Source organism: Nuphar pumila, chromosome 12 (genome assembly GCF_984573655.1).
Source record: "Nuphar pumila chromosome 12, dmNupPumi1.hap1.1, whole genome shotgun sequence".
NCBI lineage: Eukaryota > Viridiplantae > Streptophyta > Magnoliopsida > Nymphaeales > Nymphaeaceae > Nuphar > Nuphar pumila.
Genome location: NC_143260.1, coordinates 22095274 through 22117503, shown reverse-complemented (window position 1 = coordinate 22117503; position 22230 = coordinate 22095274). Strand labels below are relative to the sequence as shown.

At 36.9% G+C, this 22230-nt stretch overlaps 1 long non-coding RNA gene across 1 annotated transcript; it reads right to left on the bottom strand.

Moving 5' to 3' along the window:
- Positions 1 to 3112: 3112 nt before the first annotated feature.
- On the bottom strand, positions 3113 to 8304 carry LOC149820278 (uncharacterized). The gene is made up of 3 exons (XR_016426756.1): positions 8147 to 8304; positions 5193 to 5416; positions 3113 to 3541 (listed from the first exon to the last, which is right to left on the bottom strand). It is a non-coding gene; the product is annotated as an uncharacterized LOC149820278 (long non-coding RNA).
- Positions 8305 to 22230: the final 13926 nt, after the last annotated feature.

The window sequence follows — 22230 nt, the reverse complement described above, 5'->3', positions numbered from 1 at the left end:
CAAAATGATATCTTCAGCAACAAAACAGTTTCGCTCGCTGACTGATCTCAATGCCCATTAAGGGCATCACCAAAGAATTTCCTTGCTACATATTTTGCTTTTTTTTTTTTTCTTGCTCTCAGCCTTTTGTATATTCAATGTTTTGCTTGGTGGTCGCTTCTCACCCTCCACTGTAGTGACAAATATCACGAGATTTATGAAAAATCTTGCGATAATATCGTGAGAAATTGCCTGAAAGTTTAAAATGGCAATTTCTCACGAGATTTTCAAAATATCACAAGATTTATGAAAAAATATAAATACCATGATTTAAACGTGATATTTACATTTTAAATGACTATTTATCTTGAAAAAACATGTGTTAATATTATTTGTAAATAATTTTTATAAAAATTAATTTTTTTTATTGCCGAGATTTTGCCAAAAAAATGTGTGGTTTATGAAAATTTTCAAATTCTCACGAGTTTTTGAAAAACGATATTTTGCCGTTTTCAACTTTTGTCACTATGACCTCCACCTTGTTTGATGTTGTGCTTAATTCATCCCATCAGTAACGTATTTGTCTTCTCTAATTGAAAAAAATAAAACAACGTATTCTCCAAATCTTTTATGTCACGCCTTTTTTTTTTTTTTAATTTATAACTCGAACCAACACGAAGACTTGGTTGCGCTGGCTCAGCCTGCCATACATACGATCGTCGTGTTGGCAACGTAAAACTCCAAGGTTAGGACGCCTGCCCCCGGAGCCTACATATGCTAGTCATTGGCTTGTGTAGAGTGGCGACGCCCATGAGAATCGAACCTTGAAGCAGCCAATGCCCCCCACCCCCACTACGCGAACTCCCCTTGAAGCTTCTATGTCATGGCTTTTGAGAGGTGTTATGAATGTACGGAAACGGTGGCACTTGTGGATTTTACTGGACCCATAATTGGAGGTTTTGCTACCTACCTTTTAAAGTATCTTGTGTGAAAATATATGTAAAAGTAGAGTAGTTCCATAAAAATTTTAAATTAATTTATATGTTTTTCTTGAGATTAATTGATGATTGTAATTTCTTTCATGCTATTATGAAAAAACAAAAAAGGGAAGAAATATTTGGTTGAAAAATGTCCATCCAAGTCAGGATCAACCCTGGACCCTGGTCCCATCTGAGTTTGGTTCTGGGTCCAATTCGTTGAACTCTATATGATATGGATTTTGACTCAAGTCCCAGGAAGTATCGATAGTGCATGACCAAGAGCTTCTTGAATGCACGTATCCATTTTAAAAACGAGCAGGCTCTTCACATCAAGCCCACAGGGGCTTCCATAAGGTGGAAGCTGGGGGTGTACTTACCAGAGCAGAACAGGTGATCTGTCAAATCACTTTAAGCAACGATTTGACATCTTCACCGTCTGGTGTCAATGGGACGAGTTTGGTTTGGATCCAAGTAGAACCAGACTTGGACCTATTTTTGGATATGATATCAGGTTTGGATCCAGTTATAATCGGGTACACTAAGAAAAACCATACTCAGACCCGATAAGAACTGCATGAACCTGCAGATCCGAACTATACCCGGTGAAACTATATTTTTTATCCTTTTTACATTGAAAATTTGCGAGTCTTAATCTGAACTCGGGTCAGGTCTAGGTTTGATATTGCATTTCACAAACTATACCCTTAATCGGACCTTCGGGTCCAGACCCGGGTCTTCTTATTTATCACCATACCCAGACCCTATAGGGTTTGGTTCGGGTCGGGTTCAGATAAACCCAACCCACTACCGTCTATTGCGTCATCCCTACCCATAGTGACAAATATTGCGAGATTTATGAAAATCTCGCGATAATGTTATGAGAAATTGCCTGAAAGCTTAAAACGGCAATTTCTTGCGAGATTTTCAAAATATTATGAGATTTATGAAAAAAACATAAATACCACGATTTAAACGCGATATTTATGTTTTAAACGGCTATTTATCACGAAAAAAACACATTTTTATTTTTAAATAATTTTTATTAATATTTTATTATAAAAAATAAATTTTACATTTTTTTATTGCCGAGATTTTGCCAAAAAAACACAAAATTTATGAATTTTTTTCAATTTCTTGTTAGTTTTTTAAAAATGAAAAATTGCCGATAAAAACGTTTGTCACTATGATCCTACCAGGTCATTATGCAATTTGTGGAGTGTTAGACACCTCTCCGCCTGTAACAAGGCGTCCAAAATCATAATGGTGTTATCGTGAAATTAAAAGCACAATCAGCATTCACTGTTGCTGAACTTCTTTGAAAGTTCTAATCAGGATCTTGGTTATGTTTGACTCCATGTTAAGCATGATTAAGATCAACAATGCTCATTGTGGAAACATTTCCTACTCTACTAATGAAGAGGCGGGAGTTCATGAATGTTTTTCATTGGCTGGGAAAATCTCAGTTTATCATGAACTTGACCAAATTTTTGAAAGTCCATAATCATATTTATAACTGACAAAGACGTACGTAACACCCACTTTTGGCACCATTCTGTGTTTTGGCTTAGACAAAAAAAAATGACAAACATGGCCAATTCACAGCTCAAACTATGAGAAATCTGGCCAATCGATTTTTTTTCTTGACGGTTCTACCTTTTCATCACCTGAAAATTAAGCTCTTTGGTCAAACCACTTGTCTAAGTTGTTACCTAAAAATTCAGGCGCCATGTAAGCTGCTACATGAAAAACTCAAACACCATGATTTCAACCAAACAAAAATGCAAAACTGTCAAGAAAATCGTAAATTGGCCATGTTTGTTATATTTTCTAGTCCCCAGTTGGCACAGGTTTGAAATATCTTAACAGTAACTGAATGATGTGCTCATAAGGGCTACCCGCACCTGGCTGGGTGGATTGGCTTAAAATGTTCAAGTTGAACGACGACGCAAGTTCGATAAACATGGCCTGCATGGCCCTGTTGCGAAGCTAAAGCAAGAGCCTCCCAACCTGATGTGGGTTCCCCCATGTAATTGAAAAAACAAACAAAACTGATGCATGCCATGCATAACTTTGTGCCATTTAGCATATATATGCCAAACCTTATATATGATACCATCCAATTATGTTGTCCAATCACACCAAATAGGCACTCATTTTAAATGGAAAAACATGTACATTTCATATAATACAGAAAACAAACCACAAGTACGTAGTTAGCTTTAGAATTACTAAAAGGCAGGTTGGGCATCAATCGAAACATGAACAATCCATGAACTTCTACGTTGCCACCAGTAGCAGGAGCAACATGGGTTCATGAACTTGGTCATGTTTCACATGATGCCAAACAGATATCTTTATAGTGACAAACTTAACCATTCTCTTGTTCAAAATTGTTAGCTGTGCCCTTTCTCCTAGTTATGCAGGAAAAGGCAAACCGCAGAACAGTCGTCCATTTTCGAATACGGAAACCTACGCCTCCATTCGCGAACGGCTGAGTCCACTACCACTTCTGCAGCGATTTCTTTGCTTGGTGCAGACCAAACAATGGATGCTACTTGATTGTTACTTAGAACATCCCATACCTGCAAACAGAAGACACTCAATTGATACCATATTACTAAATATGAAAGAATAATAAGTATGCCTTGTTCTAGAATGTAGACCTATGTGTTTACATCTAAACACAAGACTTCTAGTTTCTGAGCAAAATTAGAAGAGATGAGCTAAAACTAGGGAACTATTCAAAACATTTCATAACTAGTGATTTTTTTTTTTTTTCAAAAAAATGGTCATTTTTTATCTACTAATGTTCAGAGTTTCAGAGTAGAAATATTTGTCGAGCTTGTTGGTAAATTCTACATGATCTGAACTGCGGTCTCGGAGGTGTTGAGATTCTAATTTGCTTGAAGGAACACAACATGGCACTCTCTTAAAAGTGACAGTAGCCCTTTCGAGTAAAAACTGGGTGTAGAAGGGTGAACCACAACTTTACTTCTACAATACAACCAATTACATACCTACTCATGCTATACTACCTTTCTCACTAAGCAATCGTCCATCACAATACAATTATCATGATCAGCCCCAAAAAGGAAAGGAGAGGGCCGTGAGAAGAGAGAAAAAAAGAGGCTGCAATAACTAAAGGAGCGGGACTTGAGCTATAGACAACACCAATGGCCATCCAGGATAAAAATAAACCCTGGTCAGGAGGACCAAAAATGTCCATTGATCTCAACTCCCATGCATGCACCAATGATGGTCTAGCATGCACCCACAAAAAGGCTTGTTAATAGCCTTAATTCACCCACTAACATCCAAAATGTTAGGCTAGCCATTTGGACTAAGTAACATGCTCAAATTGTGTCAGAAATGCCCTTTGACTAAAAAGATCAAACTCCAAAACCGTTTTGATAATAAAAGGTCCTTTAATAAAGTTTTAAAACTTTTTTAAAGTTGTTTTATAAGGTAAAAACAGTCCAAAAAAGAGTGATAAGAAAATGGTCAAAGTCAAACCAAGACCGAGATCCAAACGAATGGAGTCAAGCCGAACCCGAATCCAAGTCTAAAGTCAACGCCAACTTCAAATCGATCCAAATCCAAAGTTCGACATTTAATTGACAAGCCCCCAAAGGGCCTTGCCTTCACAGTCAACTTTACATATTTTAAACCCATTGCGTTCTTAAAAAATGATTAATGTGGACTAAAGAAATCTCATGAAGTGAACTTTCCCTTCAAAATTTATTTTTCAAAAAAAACTTAAGCAAAGAGAGGACTAACAACAAAGTTAGGATGCTACAAAAGAAAAAGATTGATAATGACCTTCCTGATAACTGGAACTTATCAATTAAATTTCAGGAAGTTTTGGTGTTTGGCACAATTTGGAGTATTCTTCACCCAAACCAAGCATGGATCTGTTTCTAAATATTTGAAAATCTAAAGGTTCTAAATCTTTATTATTACCAAACTTGAATTGACATAAAACGGAGGAATCTGCATTAGTTATTATTGCATCTAGGACCACAAGCACTTATTATCCAAATGCAGTGTTGATGAAATACCAAGAAATACTTTTTGTTATTTTAGAAGATGGGACTATGTTCTTTTGTGATATATTTGGAGGAACATCTTCTGAATTATATTTGGACATATTTGAAATTCTGATCAAATTCACAGTTTCCAATGGTCTCATTTTTGCAGATTTTTCTGTTCATACATGCAAGAGCTGTGACTTACCCCATCAGTTGCAAGGATGATAAATTGATCACTGGAGGAGAGTCGCTGGTAAGAGATCTGCGGGACTGCAATTATTCCGAAGTTTTTCAGGCGAAAATCTCCGAATGCTCTAGCCATGGCCAATCCTGGATAGTTGTCGTTAGGTAGCCAAACTCTTTGCACCTTTGGTTCGTCTGGCAAAGCAAATATGCGGCCATTGCACCGTTTGATGCGTTCTGCTTCTTCTGCAAGTACGTATATGCATAAATGTAAATGCATTCATGCATATCTATTGTTAGACTGGTTTACGAAAACAGTGGAATGCAGTGAAAATTGAAAAGCAGCATCAAGGTCCTGAAAATTAACCACTTGCATGGGATATTGCTTTTGCTAGTGGTAAGTTTTAGCTCCCAATAGTATATTAAGAAAACATGAAAGTTCTTGATCATTGCTAGTAGATTGATAATAGTGATTAGTGACAATCAAGTCTGCAAGCTTGTGTGTTTCCATGTGATACCAAACATTTTGGGGTTCTCAAACATCTTTTGGAGTTTTTCCATTGAGTCTCTTGGATCAGCGATTTCCACTTCCACTGTTGGTATTCCAGGTAGATTGGTGCTAGAGATGCTAGTCCAATTCTCAATGGGACACAATTTACAAGCCTAGCAGAGTAGCAACTTTCAACTGACAAATGGACAATGGAGATGCAATTTCTAATTTTAAGCTTTACTGGTTCTTGTGTGTGTGTGGTAGCGAAAATTTCAAACAACAATTTTCATATAGAGAATATTGGAATTTTCATTTTTCTAGAGTTTTTTAGGGAAAATATTTAGAAAAAAGATTATTTAAAAATTTCCAAATAAAAAAAAGGATTACAAATTACAAAATGTTACGTACCTAATAGAAGTTTTTTCCTGAGATTTTGCCAGTATATATATATATATATAATGAGTAACACGCTGGTTCAGGCCACTTTTCTCGTTCTGTCCCGTTCCGCCCCCCTCAAAATCACATGTTTTTAGTATTTTTTCTCACATCTAACACTATAGATGTGATCTATAGGTTTTGTTTAGTGGAAACCGGCTTTTGGATCACCGGTACAGGTTTTAACGGTGATCCAAATCAAGGGCTATGAAGATATCATTTTTTTTCTGGCTCATAAAAATATATTTTTGTGTCGAAAAAGCATAATCCAATTGTCGATTCCCACTAAATCTAGCACGCTAAACACATCTAATGGTTTAGATCTATCATAAAACACTTCAAAACAATGCTGCAGAACGAGAAATGAGGCCTAATATGTTCAGTTCTCTCTCTCTCTCTCTCTCTCTCTCTCTCTCTATATATATATATATATATATATATATATATATATATATATATAGAGAGAGAGAGAGAGAGAGAGATAGATAGATAGAGAGAGAGAGGGAGAATGGTTCTATCCCTTTTTTCTTTTAGTCCTTTAGGACTTTTCTTTTTGGACAATCCAAGAAAAAAAAAAACATCAGTGACTGCACCTTGGCTGGCCTACGGTTAGTCAAACCCTTAAGGTCCCCACTACCCATCGGAGAGTATACCCAGCTTTGACCTTGCGGCAAGGATGCCACCTGTGGGTTTCAAACTTGTGATGCCCTGTCAACTTGGTGACAGTCACAAGTTGCCCCTACCAGAAGAGCGGAGCCCTTGTGGGCCCATTAGGACTTTTTGAAAGACCATACTTTGATGTATTTTTTGCTCGATTTGTGTCGTTATATGTATTCACTGAATAAGGATCAATGTATTTGTTTAAGAAATTTTATGCTTAGATGTGTATTTTAAAGAATTAACAAAAATAATGGTTGATATTATACTGAAATTTGATGATAAAATATTTACATTTATACATAAAATCAGTTTGAAACAAAGCTTGTTTCTTGTAAATAAGCGATGATAAACACATCTAATGGTATCAAATGAGCAAAAATATATACATGAAAGTGCAAATTTTTATTGAGTCCTAACGAGACCTAACAAAAAGAAAGGGTAGGACCATCCCCTTCTCATATATATATATATATAGTTGTAATGCGTTCAGTCAAATGATAAAATCCCAATATTTTGAAAATACCATGATTTTGTTAGCTTTTCTAATCTTTACCAAAATCTTATGTTTCATTGTGATATTTTTCAAAAAATATGGTGATAATTGTTACTATAGTGTGGATGTGCCTTTTTACATCTTTCACATGTTTTTGATGAAAATGGTTAGGGCAGTTTTAGCCAGCACAAGTTGGTTTTTCACAAGGCCTACTACAATGAATCCAACGTGCCACATTCATGGATGGCAAACTTGCAGGAAGCAATCTGACCGAACATTTTTGCTGGACCCAGACAGTAAAACGTGGAATCGGCCCAGTTTTATCTACATCCAGATCCAGATAAGTGATAAAAAAAACTATGGTAAGGATCCGAAACAATTTGAACACAATTTGTTTTACATTGCGGGTCCAGCATCACTCTGTAAAGCTGGGTCCAAACAAACAAAGTATCTTAGTTGGGCCCACCCACATGTGATGTGTACTTACTGGCTGGGGCCAACAGTTTGGAATTCTAGCGTACTAATATATGCATACTTCTGTGAGGATGCATCTAAACAGAATAGAAAAATCAATAAGTATCTAAACATTCCCATTACTTGGTTTTCATGATATGCAAAAAGCTTTTCATGTAATAATAATTCTTTGGGAATTAATATTTTTTCATTGGTCTCTCTGTTTTTTCTTTCAGCAAGGTTTATTTATTATGCAAATTTCTTCGACCTTCTAGTAGTCACCAATCTTCACCAATATTAATTTGAGAACCTTTTCTCAAAAAAAAAAAAATGCGAACCTAAAACAATTTTTTGAGAAACAAATTCCGAAAAAGTAACACAAATTGTGAACCTACAAAAATCCTCAAGTTGGTGGATGCAACATGCTTACAGAGAGAGAGAGAACCTGGCAGAACACCACTGCGTCTTGGTTGCGGCTTTTCTTCCCTTGTTGAGAATAGAGGGATACATTCTTAGGCGGCTGATTGCAGTAGAACCTTCTTCCCTCTTCTGCACTGTCCAGATCTCCTTTCTCAACTTCTCCTTGGTTAGCCAACAAAGCATTATCTTTTAACACTCCATCACCACAACCTTTAAACTCTATTGTAGAGATGCAAGCACCCATATCAACTTCATTCAATATCTACCAACCATCTCAAACATGAGATTGTGCTCAAAGCAACAAGCAATTTATGGAGAGCAACTGTGATTCAACTGGCTGCTGTAGTTAAGAAAGGTGCACCCAGCCCATTGCTTACTGTTATACAATTGCCTATGGTAATAAATAGACAAATAAAGCAAGAAGCCAAAAGATACTAAAATATAGAAGGGAGAAAGAAGCAATAGCATAAAAAAGAATCAACCTAGATGTGCTAAATGTAAGCCCTTCTGTCCTGATGTTATCACATGTTGCCAAAAATCCATTGAGTTGAAGGACATTTTCAAAATCAACATGATTATATGCATTACCTGGTCATGTAGTATTCGGTGAGCCCACCATTTCAGCTATCATCCTTGAAAACTGGAAAACTTGAGACGTGGGGGCCATCCATTTCAAACTGATCTACGGCCCCGGATAAAGTAATATATCAGGGATTTCAAATTTCCAAGGTAGATAGTTTACATCATGGGCTCTTTCAACATAAATGTGCGAAGTGTCCATTTAATCCTACTTCTTTCTTATCATCACCCACCAGTGCACCATGTTCTCAAAAAGCCGCAGTTACTGTCTTTATTTATTTCATGAAAGTTGCCTTGAGCCCCCACCATAACTTGTCTAAAAGCATCTCATTATTTATATAACAGAATTGTTATTATGAAGCTGAATCTAATTGTATGAATATATATAACCCGTAAGACAGTGATTTATTTTGGATGATAAGAGGCCACGGCTCCAACCTTTCAGCCATCACATTCAATCCTTATCTTGGAGACCTGTTACCAATGAGAGGGGTCCAAACATCAGCAATTACAAACACAAATCATATGGCAGCAATGCTTGAAGCCAGCAGCACTGTTGAGGCCTCACTCAATTCAAAACCATGTGATTGGTTGCTTATGAGATTGCTCATGTTGGGATCCTTGGCCATTGCCAATGGATACATCCGAGCAACAAAGTATTGTCAGCTTTTGATTCTTACCTCTTTAAAAAATGCATTTAAATATAAAAAATTTATAATATAAAATATGTTTCTTACTAAAGAATAAAAAGCAATAAGTATCGATAAAAAACTTGATTATTAGAGAAAGAACGTTGTCCGATCATCATTGGTTGACCTTCCATTCGTTGCACGGTCCCCCTTCCCTATCTATACTGTTCAAGTCGGTTCAATAAGTACATTTTCAGTCATGTTTTACATAAGCAGAACCTACAAATGTATTCTTTATGATTTATTTAGTGGAAAACATGTATTAAATTAGGCGTTTTTTATGTTTACATGAGCTTTCAGAAAGATCTAAACATCTATATTGCACCAAAGGTTTTTTACGAAAGAATCAAAATTTTAGGTTAATTTATGTTGACTTAGCGCATTTCTTCAATGAAAAGAGTTGGCACAAGACTTGATTATGATGATGAACTATGCTTTCTGAAAGTAAGTTAGGGTAGAAGGATACACAAAGCGGTTAAGACTTATATATGTTAATTTAAAGCAGCATCAAATGTTGTCCAGAGAGAGAGAGATTTTATTTAATGGAGTGCGTTTATTAGATGATGAATTTCTTATGTTAAGACAGGTTTTCAGAAGAACCTAAAAATCAATGGTCCATGTTGAACCGAATCTTTGCAATGAAAAAAAAAAATCAATATATTCGACAAAACAATTTGATCCAAGACATATTTTCACATAAATAAATAATGATAAACACATCTACTAATTGATTCTTCCGGTTCTTGGCAATTTTTCTATATTTGGCTTAGGAGAAGATTGTGGACAATAAAAAAAAGGTTAAAAAGTCACATTGGATGCTATTAATCAGACACCCACATGGTCCATTAAGAAAGGACAAAACTTAGAGTTTAGGAACTTGAACTTAAAACAATTAAAACAACAACTAATGACTGATCCTTCACCACATACAATGTGCTGAAGCTTTGATGACCTTAACTGTTGTCTTCTATTTAAAACAGGCAGACCATACAACGTACAAACCATGTTTTTTAATAACCTAAGTGCTGTGTTCTCGCTAAAACAAGCAAACCATAAAACTTACTAAATATTTTTTAATAACCAAACATTTTTTTTTATTTTTTTCTTACTTTACGTCTCTCTCCTCTGAGTCACCTCATAAGACCTTTTTTCTAACTAACTTTAAACTCTACACATGATAGATAGAGATATACACACAATTAGGAATAATATAAGGACCTTCATAATCTAGGGCAGAATATTTGTGGTTCAGGCCTATACCTTGCAAGAGGTATTTGACTTAAACTTGTGCTTGATCCAGCCAAGCATATGCAAAAAGGTTTGGGTGTTACTCAATCTTAGCACACATATCCTGTTAAATATCTAGAACCTTTCGAATTGGGCCTAAATCCAATCCAGAACCCATTTGAACCATGTAGTCTCCTTTTGGACCCAATTTTGATCCAAATCCATCCAAAGTTAACCCATTTGGACCCAAGTGTCGTGCAGCCAAGACAGAGCAGCATGGTCTAGATAAATTTTCTATTTGGATCTATAAACACCCCACTTTTGACTAGGTCATTATAAAGTTTTACTAGCTTAAACTTTTGAACTCTAAAACAGTATCTTCTAAACTTTTTTTCAAAATATCAATTAAACTAGAAGATATTAGCTTTCCAACAAGCTAAAAATCATGTCAATACAAATTCAGAGTAAGAAATTATGATGAAAACAATGTAACTTGTTCAATGAAAATCATATTTTTTAAGTATGATCCACTTTGAGTGCATTTTTTATAATCAAAATAACTGGATTTGGTTTTATACTTACATGATAAATTAAATTTGAGGTTGTTATCTTTCCAACTTATCAAACGATGCCTCAATCTAACATCTGGACAAAAAGTTATGGCTAAAACAAGTTATCCTGTCATAACGGATTCGAAGTATGACCCGATTAAAGCATGGAGATATGAAATTCTATTGTCCAATATGTAGGAAACCACTGAAAACTCCATCCACACGTGTCATTTGGATGAAAACTACCCAAAAGTTTATCTTTGTCTCCCTAAAGCAAAAAATAAATAAAATCCTAATATACCTAAAGTCATATTCCAAGCAGAACGCTTCTTGGATGAGTCTTATCCTCCACAAAGATAAGAAAAAATTCATTTGACTTGGATTCAAAATAAGTAATTCTTAAATCTATATCTCATGCAAAAATCCTATGAATAGGGATAGCCACCTATAGTTTGAGGGGATAAAAAAATCTAGAAATCTCATACCTAAGTGTTGGCCCAGAGAAGAAAACTATTTAAGCCCTCCCTGCAGTCTTTCCCAAGCCATCGAAGAACCATCAGACCTATGTGGAGGTGCTAATGAACGTAAAGGAGAGTAAAAACTAAATGCACCCTTTATCCGAAAAAGGTTTCTTGACGGTACGATTTGAGGTACAAAAATAAAAAAACGCATCTGGGCTTTACCTTTTCCTTGGGCAAAGGATGATCAAGACTTACATACGGCATTTCCGTATCTTTCAAAAAGATTTTGCAAATTTGGGCAAGTCAAATCTTTCTCAACTTACAAATTTTTATCAACAGTTTTTGTCGATCATGATGTGACACTATATTTTTCTTTATTTTTCATAGTTAAAAGTGCATTATCTTTATGATTTAGGTTCTAATAAACCTAAAACCATTAAATTTAAATTTTTTTGGGTTCGAACTGCAAAAAAAAACTCCTTTTTTCATAGAGGACCAAAACGATAAAATAGTTTGGTCATCTAGGGAATAAAACGTTAATATTGGTCCCTGTAATTTTTTTCTGAACAGCTAGTCTTTCGAAGGTTGTATCTTCGTGCATCGATATCAAAATCTAGCAATTTTGTATTTGTTGGAAAGCTAAGATTCCCAACTTTATTTCATCTTTTAGAATGTTTTTCCTAAAACTATATATTTATACCCAAAAAAGTTTCTAGAAAGTTTTTGTTTCTGTTTTGAGATAATAATTTTTGGATAATTTATATTCTAGGAAGGGGATCTCCGCTCTCTAGTGTTGAAATCATGTGATTTTTATTTCTTCTAAGAGATAACTTATTTTTTTTAACTTTATCTTCAGTGAGTTTTTTCTGAAAACAAGAACTTCAGGGTCTAAATTTTCTGAGAAGTTTCTATTTCTTGTTTGGTAGCTGATGAAATAACAGAAAATTTTCTATTCTGGGTGGTGTTTCTCAGTGCTTAGGTATCAGATCTGGACAAAATTAGTTTCTTTTGAAAATTGACATCCCAAGCTTTCTTTGATATTTTGAGAAAAAAATATATAAAAATGATTTTCTTGGTTAAAAAAAAATAGAAAAAAATTATTATGTCATTTTGATGTAGAAAATCTCATTGGCATTTTGACATTCTAAATAGCATATCTTTGCCCTCTGAAAAACCAAATCTCATGATTTTTTTTCTCGAAGATAATGTCATCCTCTTTAAGGTTGTTTCTTAGTGTCTTGCCTATTGATTCTTTTTTAGCATATCAAATGTAGGATTTGCATTATGTGCATGCATACATATCAAGTTTGAGTTTTATCACATTTTAAAAACACTTGTTGGAGAAAATTCATGTCATATAGAAAATAGAGAAAAATTACCTCTAGCTAGCTAGGGTTTTGAGACTTTGTTTGATTCATTGTATGCTCTTAATATTTTTAGCTCCTCTTCTCTTAGGTTAGAGCCCCTCTTTTACTTGAGTTTTTCTTTAAATTGTTTTGTCCTATCATTTAGATCTTTTAATTCATCCACTAATACTCTTAAGCAGTACCATTGGAGTGGATAATCCATTCATCAGTATATTTAAGCAATTAGCTTAAGTATATCGATGGTAAATCTAGGAGGGGACCCTAATCTATAGAATTCAAAGAGTACTTGCAGATCCGTGGATACATCTTTCGAGGATAATTTGAGTACTCACTAATTTTGAAAATCTCTCATTACTTGTTTGGGCATATGTAAACCAATTATTTTGGGTATAATGAATACTCGATCCAAAATTCAAAAACTTCAAATCCAACTCATCCCAAAGAAACTATCTTTGGAGAATCTCACGTTTAAGAAAGGACTTACACTAACATTCCTGATGAGTCCATAGATGACTGAAAAAGAGAAAAGGCCATGATGTTCTCTGAGTCCATCTCACGTTGGTATCCTCACCAGTCTCGTAAAGGTCTCCATGCAGGTTATAAAATGGGTAATTCTAGTACAGATGAGTCTACCAAAAGAGAATCCACATGACCTCACATTTTAAAGTCCAATCCAAATAGAGAGAAGTGTTAGATCATCAATATCCTCACCAATATCGTAAAAGTCTCTATGCGGGTTACGAGATAGACAACTCTAGCACATGAAAATCCACCAGAAGATGAAATCTTAAGACCTTGCATTTCAAAGCTCAATCCAAAGAAAAGGATGTGCTAGCACAAATAAGAAATAACATGAAGAGGATAGAGAAGAAAATCATAAAAATTCAAGATAGGCTTAAACAAGAGCAAGCACAAGCCAACAAAAGAGACAAAAGAGCTCAAGAGTCTAAACACGAAAAAGCGCATGCCTACAGGAGGGGTAGAAGAACCCAAGTGTTAGATTTTGAGAAGGGCTATAACCAATATAGTGAATCCCAGGTGTCAGACTGGGGGAGTAGAATCCATAAACCTATGTTGGCTCACCCGGTCCAGACTAGATCTTCAAAATCAGACAAAAAAATCAAATATCTAGAGAATATAAACTGAAACCTCGGTGTCAAAATAAAGTACATGGATCTAAACCGAAAAAAGTACTCTATAGAGGATTTTTTGCCCAAGGAGTTTGATGAGAACGATGAACACTCCCCCCAAGTTTTTAAAGTTCGGTGAAAAGAGGGATCCAGGAATACATATGACTTTGTTCATGGGGAGTGTAAACAAATATCGAAACAATGATAAGAGACTAAAAGAATAGGCTCTAAAATGGTTTACAACCCTGAACCTCCAACATGTCAGGGAGTTCAAGCAGATCATGAACATATTCATGGACCATTTTAACTTCAACTTAAAGGCCCTCCTAACTATCAATCAACTTTATAACTTGAAGCAGAAGAAAGAGGAATGTTCCCATGAGTTGCATAAACAGATGACAGATCATTCCCATTGGATGAAGGAACCGATATTAGACTTTCATGCTTTGATGATCATCATGGATAACTTCTCTCAACTTTTGAGGAGACTGATCATATGGCTTAGGTCAAACCTATGCCAAACACATCAAAACAGCTACCACCTTTTAGGCGGCATCATAAGAGGAGTTTATGATGAGTTCCTAAAGAGCAACAGGGACAACAATGTCTACAAGAAATTAGATTCATCTTAGGGTAAGGTCAATATTGTTTTAGCTTCAAAACAGACCCCACAGAAGTAAGGCAAATGGGGACAAAAAACCTCTCCAAAGAAGTTGAATGAGAATGAATATAGAAGCAATCCCAAGTGAACCAGAGACTGAACATTCTCGAAGTTCGAGCAGCCTCAGTCACAGATCATGGATCTATTGTTACAGGATGACCTAATCAAGTTACCAGAGATGTTAAATCCACCATAGATAAAGGGCAAAGACCTAGTTAAGTATTGTAGATGTCATAGAGATGTGGGTCATGACACCTAGGACTGCTTTATCCCAAAGCATATCATCCAAGATTACATAGAAAATGAAGAGCTACTAGTGAATGAAGAACAGTCAGAGTCGAGAAACAATAATCACATCATAGGAGTGGTTCAGGCTTTGAAATGAGAAAAAATTGGTTCCTAAAAAAAGGTACGAAGCAAGGGCCATCTGATAATGCAGTAATTTATGCTCTATGAGTACTGACATGCAGTAATTGTTTCAACCCAATGTCTCTAGTTTCCCAAATCTACTACTAAGGAGGGATAAGAGTACAAGGAAGACACATTCTATAGGAGAACCAAGAAATTCTAAGAGAGTCCCCTCAGATAAGTGTGGTTCGTCTAAATCATACAAAGGTTCATCTCCTAACGTCTATCACAAAAAAAGATGACCTCCCTATACGAACCCCATTATCCAAATCTGAGGGGCAAATTAACATATCAATAGTTCAGTTGAAGGAGGAAACAATCTCATTATCTAGGTCAATCGTGAATGTGGCATCTTTCAGTTTTGACCAAGTGTTAGCCAGAGACTTTTCTAAAGGGCTCAAAGTCATCAGATCTAAAGGAATGATTAATGACTCCTATCTCAAGAGTCATCCCACGTATCAACATGTGTAAAAATATGGCAATGGATGGAGAATCGCTTTGCATATACGGTACCAACTTTTTGAAGGACTGAGAAAAAGTCAACAGGGCATAATTGAGCATCTCTGTGCAGTACCAAAAGCAGAGACCCAAGGTCTAAGATATAAAGGACATGAACAGAAAGGGAGCAAAAAAGAAAAACTCACATGAATCATGAATGATTATTTTAGAAAGGGGCCAACCGTCATAAGCTTAATGGAGAGTCTGGTTGCATATGAGACCACAAGATTGACAATTTCTCTGCATCAAGTTTGTTTGGGCTCACAAATGCTAAATGACAAATCCAAGCCCTTCCATCCCTCCTAAAAAAGACCAGTGTGCTCAAAACAAGGCAACCACAGGTCATGGTAGAACCATAATGTTATGAAGGAGAAAAGACCTCCTGCATGAGTCATCATCTCATGGCCCTAGGTAAGCCTTCAAAACTTGGATCCTGTAAAATAGTCTTTTGAAAAATTAAAAACCAAAAATCCTAAAAAAATAAAAAAAAGTTTAAAATTTTTTTAAAATTTAAAATATTCTAAAAATCCAAAAAAAATAAAAAAATCTAAGAAAATTCAAAAAGATTTTTCTTTCTAGGGTCCAAGTTATCCTCTTTGTTGCAGAATCATACTTGCCCTATTGACAAGACTCATACTATTCTTGTTGACAAGACTAAGAAAGCTTTTGCTAAACCCCTTTCTTTGTTTTTTTTTTCATAGTTTTCAATTATGCCTTTCTATTGAAACCATGTAGGGGCATGTCAAAGGAGTTTAAACTCATCTAAAAGCTAAGAATAGGGTGTCATAAAACCATTCAAAGTCCAAATCTTGTCATAGTACTTCAGAGTTGAATTCCCCTTGAGCTAAAAACAAAGACAACAAGAAAGATACTTAGAGGCAAAAGGTGTACTTGAATGTTTTTTTTATCTAACCGTAGTCTTTCAGAGTTCAAGCCTTAGTGTTGACCATTATACTTAACATGAATGTCTCGATACCTAATCTCATGTCCTTATAACTAGTCACTAAAAACTAAGGCAGAAATAGAGGAACAAATTTCTATTAAAGCCAAGTATCACTAACTTAGACCAATATGAGAGGAGGAAAGTCTAAAGTATAGTTATCTCAAGTCTATAGTATATAAATATATTACACCAGCACACACGTGTATAAAGAGAGAAGATGAAGTGAATGGAAAGTGATAAATTGGTATCAACAGGTGGCGACAGCCTATTTCTCCGGTTTAGAGAATCCACGTTGCAACTATATATATAGTTTCATCGTATATAAGGCCTAAAAAACACCCCCAAAGATGAAAGAACAGGTCAAGATCTATTGTCACAGGAGAAACAATCTCTCCGCATTTCTCTCCTTCTAACACCATCAGCCATATGTTTGGTTGCAAATCAGGGCTGCCCACAAGGCCATTGTTCATACACTTTGATCATGTTTTGATGACCTTCCTATGATGGTAATGATGATGAGGATGCAATTATGCATGTCTAGAACTATGTTGGCACCTTCAGATGAGCATGAGGATGATAATGATAGGTGGTGGTGAAGAGAGGTATGTATGTCTGTGATCATGTTGGTACGTTCAAATGAACAATGATGTTGATGAATATAGGTGGTGATGAAGAGAATTATGCATCTCCGTGAGTATGTTAGTACCTTCAAACGAACGATGTTGTAGATGATGATAGGTGGTGGTGAAGTGAATTTTGTTGGGTCGGCTGGGGGTTTTTCGGCGAGGTCTCAATCGGCATCCCTGTATGGCGGTGGCCCTGCAAAAACAAAAGGAAAAAGCAGAGCGCGCTGTGAACACCCCAAATTTTTCAAGGATTTGCAAAATAACCCTTTTGCCCCTGACTCCATCTTTTGAGAAAATCAAAGTGATTTCAAAGCTAAATTTTCAAGGATTTGCAAAATGACCCTTTTCCCCCTGACTCCATCTTCTGAGAAAATCAAAGCGATTTCAAAGCTAAATTTCAGCCATTCTTCAGATTTTCGGAATGAATTCCATATTGATATACTCAAAATTCAATTCTGAATCCGAACCCAGTGTTTCAAATACAAATTTGAGCCTCATTGTCCAATTTCCAAATTAAAAGTACAAAAATACCAAAAAAATGGTTCTAAATGGCTCGGGCAATTCATCTGGCACTCTGTTGGATCCTCAATCCTATATTTCTCAGTTCAAGGTTGTAAACCTCGAATATTTCTTAAAAATTCAGATATAAATCCGTTTTTTGAAGAAATTTTCTCAAAAGTCGCCTTGAGTTCTAAGAAAAACCCCCTTGTGTAAATATTTTACAAAGGCACAAAAAAATAGTTTTAATCTTTGTTTTCCTGTAAGATTTTAGGATCCTATTCCAAAAGATACAAAAAAATGAAAAATAAACACAAAAACCAAAAAATTTGAAAAAATTACGAGAAAAACAAATATTTTTGAAGCTTTTAAGTTTGATTTTCTGAAAACCTCACTTTTTAAACCATTTTACAAAAATTTTCTTAAAAGGAGAATCCTCTTTTTGGAAAAGAAAAAAAATCCAACAGACTCCTCCCGCGCGTTTTCTTCTCCTCTCTCCATGGCTGATCTCAAACTACCTCTTCTCTCCTCCACCTCCCATCTTCAACCACCCTCCCGTTCTGGAAACCTCCACGGTTTCTTTAAAGGGAAGGCCTTCATCCAGGAGAGGGGGTCACTTCTTTTTCTAAGCACCCAATTTCTGCTCATGATACCCATCAAGTTTTCTCATCATCGATAGTTGACTTCGCTTTGGAAGGATCCATTCTCATCCCAAAATTTCAGCAAAATTGTAGGAGCCGATCTCACCTTGCAGTGACATATAATAGCCACCATTACCTCTCCTTCTCAGCAGCAGGAGATCGATCCCTTTGTAGCTGCAGGTAAGTAACCATCCTTTCTTTCTTTTAATTTTCTGTGGAGATTTTCGCTTTGTTTAATTTGCTTCGTAGCGGTACCTTGATTCTCGTTCTTCTTTATTACAATGCATCAAGGGCATGATCGACCTGCATATAGCAGGATCGATCTACCCTGTGCAATACTAACAGAATGCTTGCATTCGGATATTATTTTTGGCTAAATATTTTCCCAATTTTCATCCTGATTTCCTGTTTCCTTCTCTTTTGCATTTTCTTTAAATTACGTCTGATTGTATCTCTCTTTTTGTTCACAATATTTTCATTTCAATCGTATTTAGGTCTCACTGAGTACTCTATTTCAGTTTCTATTATCTGATCCATGGGACTACCATCAGGTGTTTTCTGTGTTTAAGATGTTACTATCGTATTTTGTTCCTTCCTTCTTACTTAGATTGTAATTTTCCCGTTTTTACTATGATTGCCTGTATATACTGAGTTCTGTATCTCATTTTCTTTTTTTTTTCTCTTTTATATATATACGCAGGCAATCGGTGATGTCTCATTAATGGCATCCCCGGTTCGCCTGGATTAGGCATTTCCAAATATTTTGGTATTTACCTTCCTTTCTTTTTCTTTTTCTTCTCATTTCATATTTTTCTTATTGGTTTCCAATTCCCTGTCTGCATACTTAATTTCTCTACTGATTCCTAATGTCTCGTCTGTGTTTTGATATATCTGATGACATTCAATCTTCTGTTCATCTGTTTATGCCTTGATTATGTCGGATTTCTTTGTTGAATGCTTGAAATAAATGCATATGATTCTTGTTTTGCCATGATGTTACGCATCTCCTGGGTCTGTGATGATAATCATACGTCCATGGAGTAGAATATCCTCACCACCTGGCATCTTCCATCGACCTGTCCCCCTCGTTCTTCATTCCCCTGTCCCCCCAGTCAGCCTTTTGGGACGTCAATGAGTCTGAGGCTCTGTTGTCTCACTTGTGTCGATTGGATAGAGACAAAGACCCTCATTTCATACTTTCATAGTACAACCAAAAAAAGAGAGGGATCTCGTCATTTGATGTGTTTCAACACAGTGCATCCAAATGCTTGGATAAATACCTCAAGAAGACCAATACTGTTGGATTTGTTAACACATACATAATCACGATTGTGACTGGATCAGGAGTATTATCGCTGGATTGGGCTTTTGTTCAAACAGGAAGCATGGCAGGTTATGTCATTATGTTCTGGTTAGCCCCTGCTATTTATTTCAGTTCCATTTTTTTTTGTGAATCTAGTAACCCTACGCGTAGCAGGAGAGGTTACATCTATTGAATGTTGTCAAGTCTGATGGAGATGAAGCGTGAGGATGGATCAGACATCTGCATTTTTTTTTTCTTTGTGGGGTAACCATTAGATGCATGATTGCAGCATCTGTCAACCCAATGACGATCAAGGGATTCATTCTGTGTCCATCAGGATGGAGATGAAGGTTCATAAATCGTCAAGAGATACCTGTGTAAAATGCTTGGTGTTAAAAAAAAAAAGAGAATTCAAGGAAGGAAGATATACCATTTCTTACAGGCAGCTAACCAGGCATACTGTAACTACAGGAGTACATGATCCCTGCTATTTGCCAGCATATCTCCAGCATTTTCCTTGTATTATACTCTGTTTGCTCCCAGCTACCATATATATTTCCATTTACCTTTCATTTCACTACTAGTCATGCTTTCAGCCCAACCCATTGTATCTCACGATGTGCTAAACATCTTCTGGGCATTCACCATCATTTCACTTACATTGACAACAACCCATGGGCTGTTGTTATTTCATTTACATTAACAACAACACCTGGGCTGTTGTTACATCGCTTCCACCCTAGAACCTGCTGACATCACTTTCCATAAACTCCTCACACCCTGTTCTGAATGTCGACAGCAGCATTTTTCATTTACACAGCATCTCTCACTTCCCTGCACAGTACCTGGGCTCATGTTGATCACCGTCACCTGTGGTTGCAGCAGTGACCTTCAGTACACACTCCCAGCATCTTCACTCTAAAGCCACCTGCGCTCAGCATTTGCAGCACTCTTATCATTTTTCCTGCTATGTATGTCACATCACATATCAATTCGTTTCCCTGGATTTTCAAATTATGTATATGCTTCAAAACACATGTATATCCTCACCCTGTGTTTCATTTTTTTTGAGATTATGCTGTATCATATGTTTCGCACCACCTTCTCCCACTGCACCTTTACCACACATACTATGTATCATATATCCCCTGTGCATGCAATATCTCACCATCCTCTCTGCATCTATACAAAACCATCACCTTTCACACTGCTATCACTACAGTGACATCACTGCAGCAACATCTCACTCTCATTAACTTCTATCATATGCATTAGCAGCAATTCGTTGTTAAGTATATTTAATTTTGTTGATTCAATTCTCATTTCATCATCATAACCTATATTTTTCAAAACCTATGCTTTTGTTGGTGTACTGTATCAATGCAGCATAAACCTATCTTCAGCCTTCACCCGATCCATCTATATTACCCATTTGCCTGTCGTGACTCCCTGCTAGCAGCCCTTCCATAGTAATACCTACATAGTCAACACTCCAATATACTGCAACACTGATATCTATCCGCCTCACTGCCCAAGCCTGTCACCCATTGCACAGCAATCATACCCTTATCATTTGCTGTATCACCGTGGCATTACCTTCAACAACCTCTTACTCTTTTCAATGATAACACTTTCACTACACTGTGCACATGTATGTTTTACCTGCACCTTCGTTTTTCTCTGCATACAGCAATTGCACCCTCCATCACTTACACAACATCCCGTGCCTTTATACATTGCTGCAATATTGACACTTCCACCATCATACCCTAGCTCCACTACCTACAGCCCATCGGTTCATTGTTTTTTTATGCCATATATAGATCCGGGTCAGACCCGGTATTGACCGGATCCGGGTCAGACCCGGTACTGACCGGATCCGGGTCGGACCCAGGGTTATCTGGATCCGGGTCAGACCCGGTTAAGACATGGATCCAAGTCTGATCCGGTTTTACTAGATCCGGGTCTGATCCGGTTTTACTGGATCTGGGTCAGACCCGGTTAAGACTTAGATCCAGGTCTGATCCGGTTTTACTGGATCCGGGTCAGACCCGGGTTTTAACCGGATCCGGGCCTGACCCGGTAGCTACCAGATCTGGGTCGGACACGGGGTTTAACCGAATCTGGGTCTGACCCGGTTGCTACCGTATCCAGGTCTGACCCGAGGGCTTCTTGATCCGGGTCAGACCCGGTACATACTGGATCCGATCCGGTTCTACCCGATAAAATAAAACGAAAGGGGCAGAAAACCCCGATCTTTTAGAAAATAGGGGTTTTCCCCTTTTCATTGTCGGCAACCAATGTCGCCGGTTGGCGACCAACGTCGCCTGCCGGCGACCCATGCTGCCTGCCGGCGATGCCCCTTGTCTACAACCAACGCCGCCTGCCAGTGACCAACGTCGGCACTCTGATGTCCGACAGAAACAGCCACCCGCCGGCGAAACTGAGGGCCGGCGTTTCCACAGTCGTCGGCGACTACTCCTGCGGTGCGGCAGCATCCAGAAAAACATTGACACCGCGCGGCAGT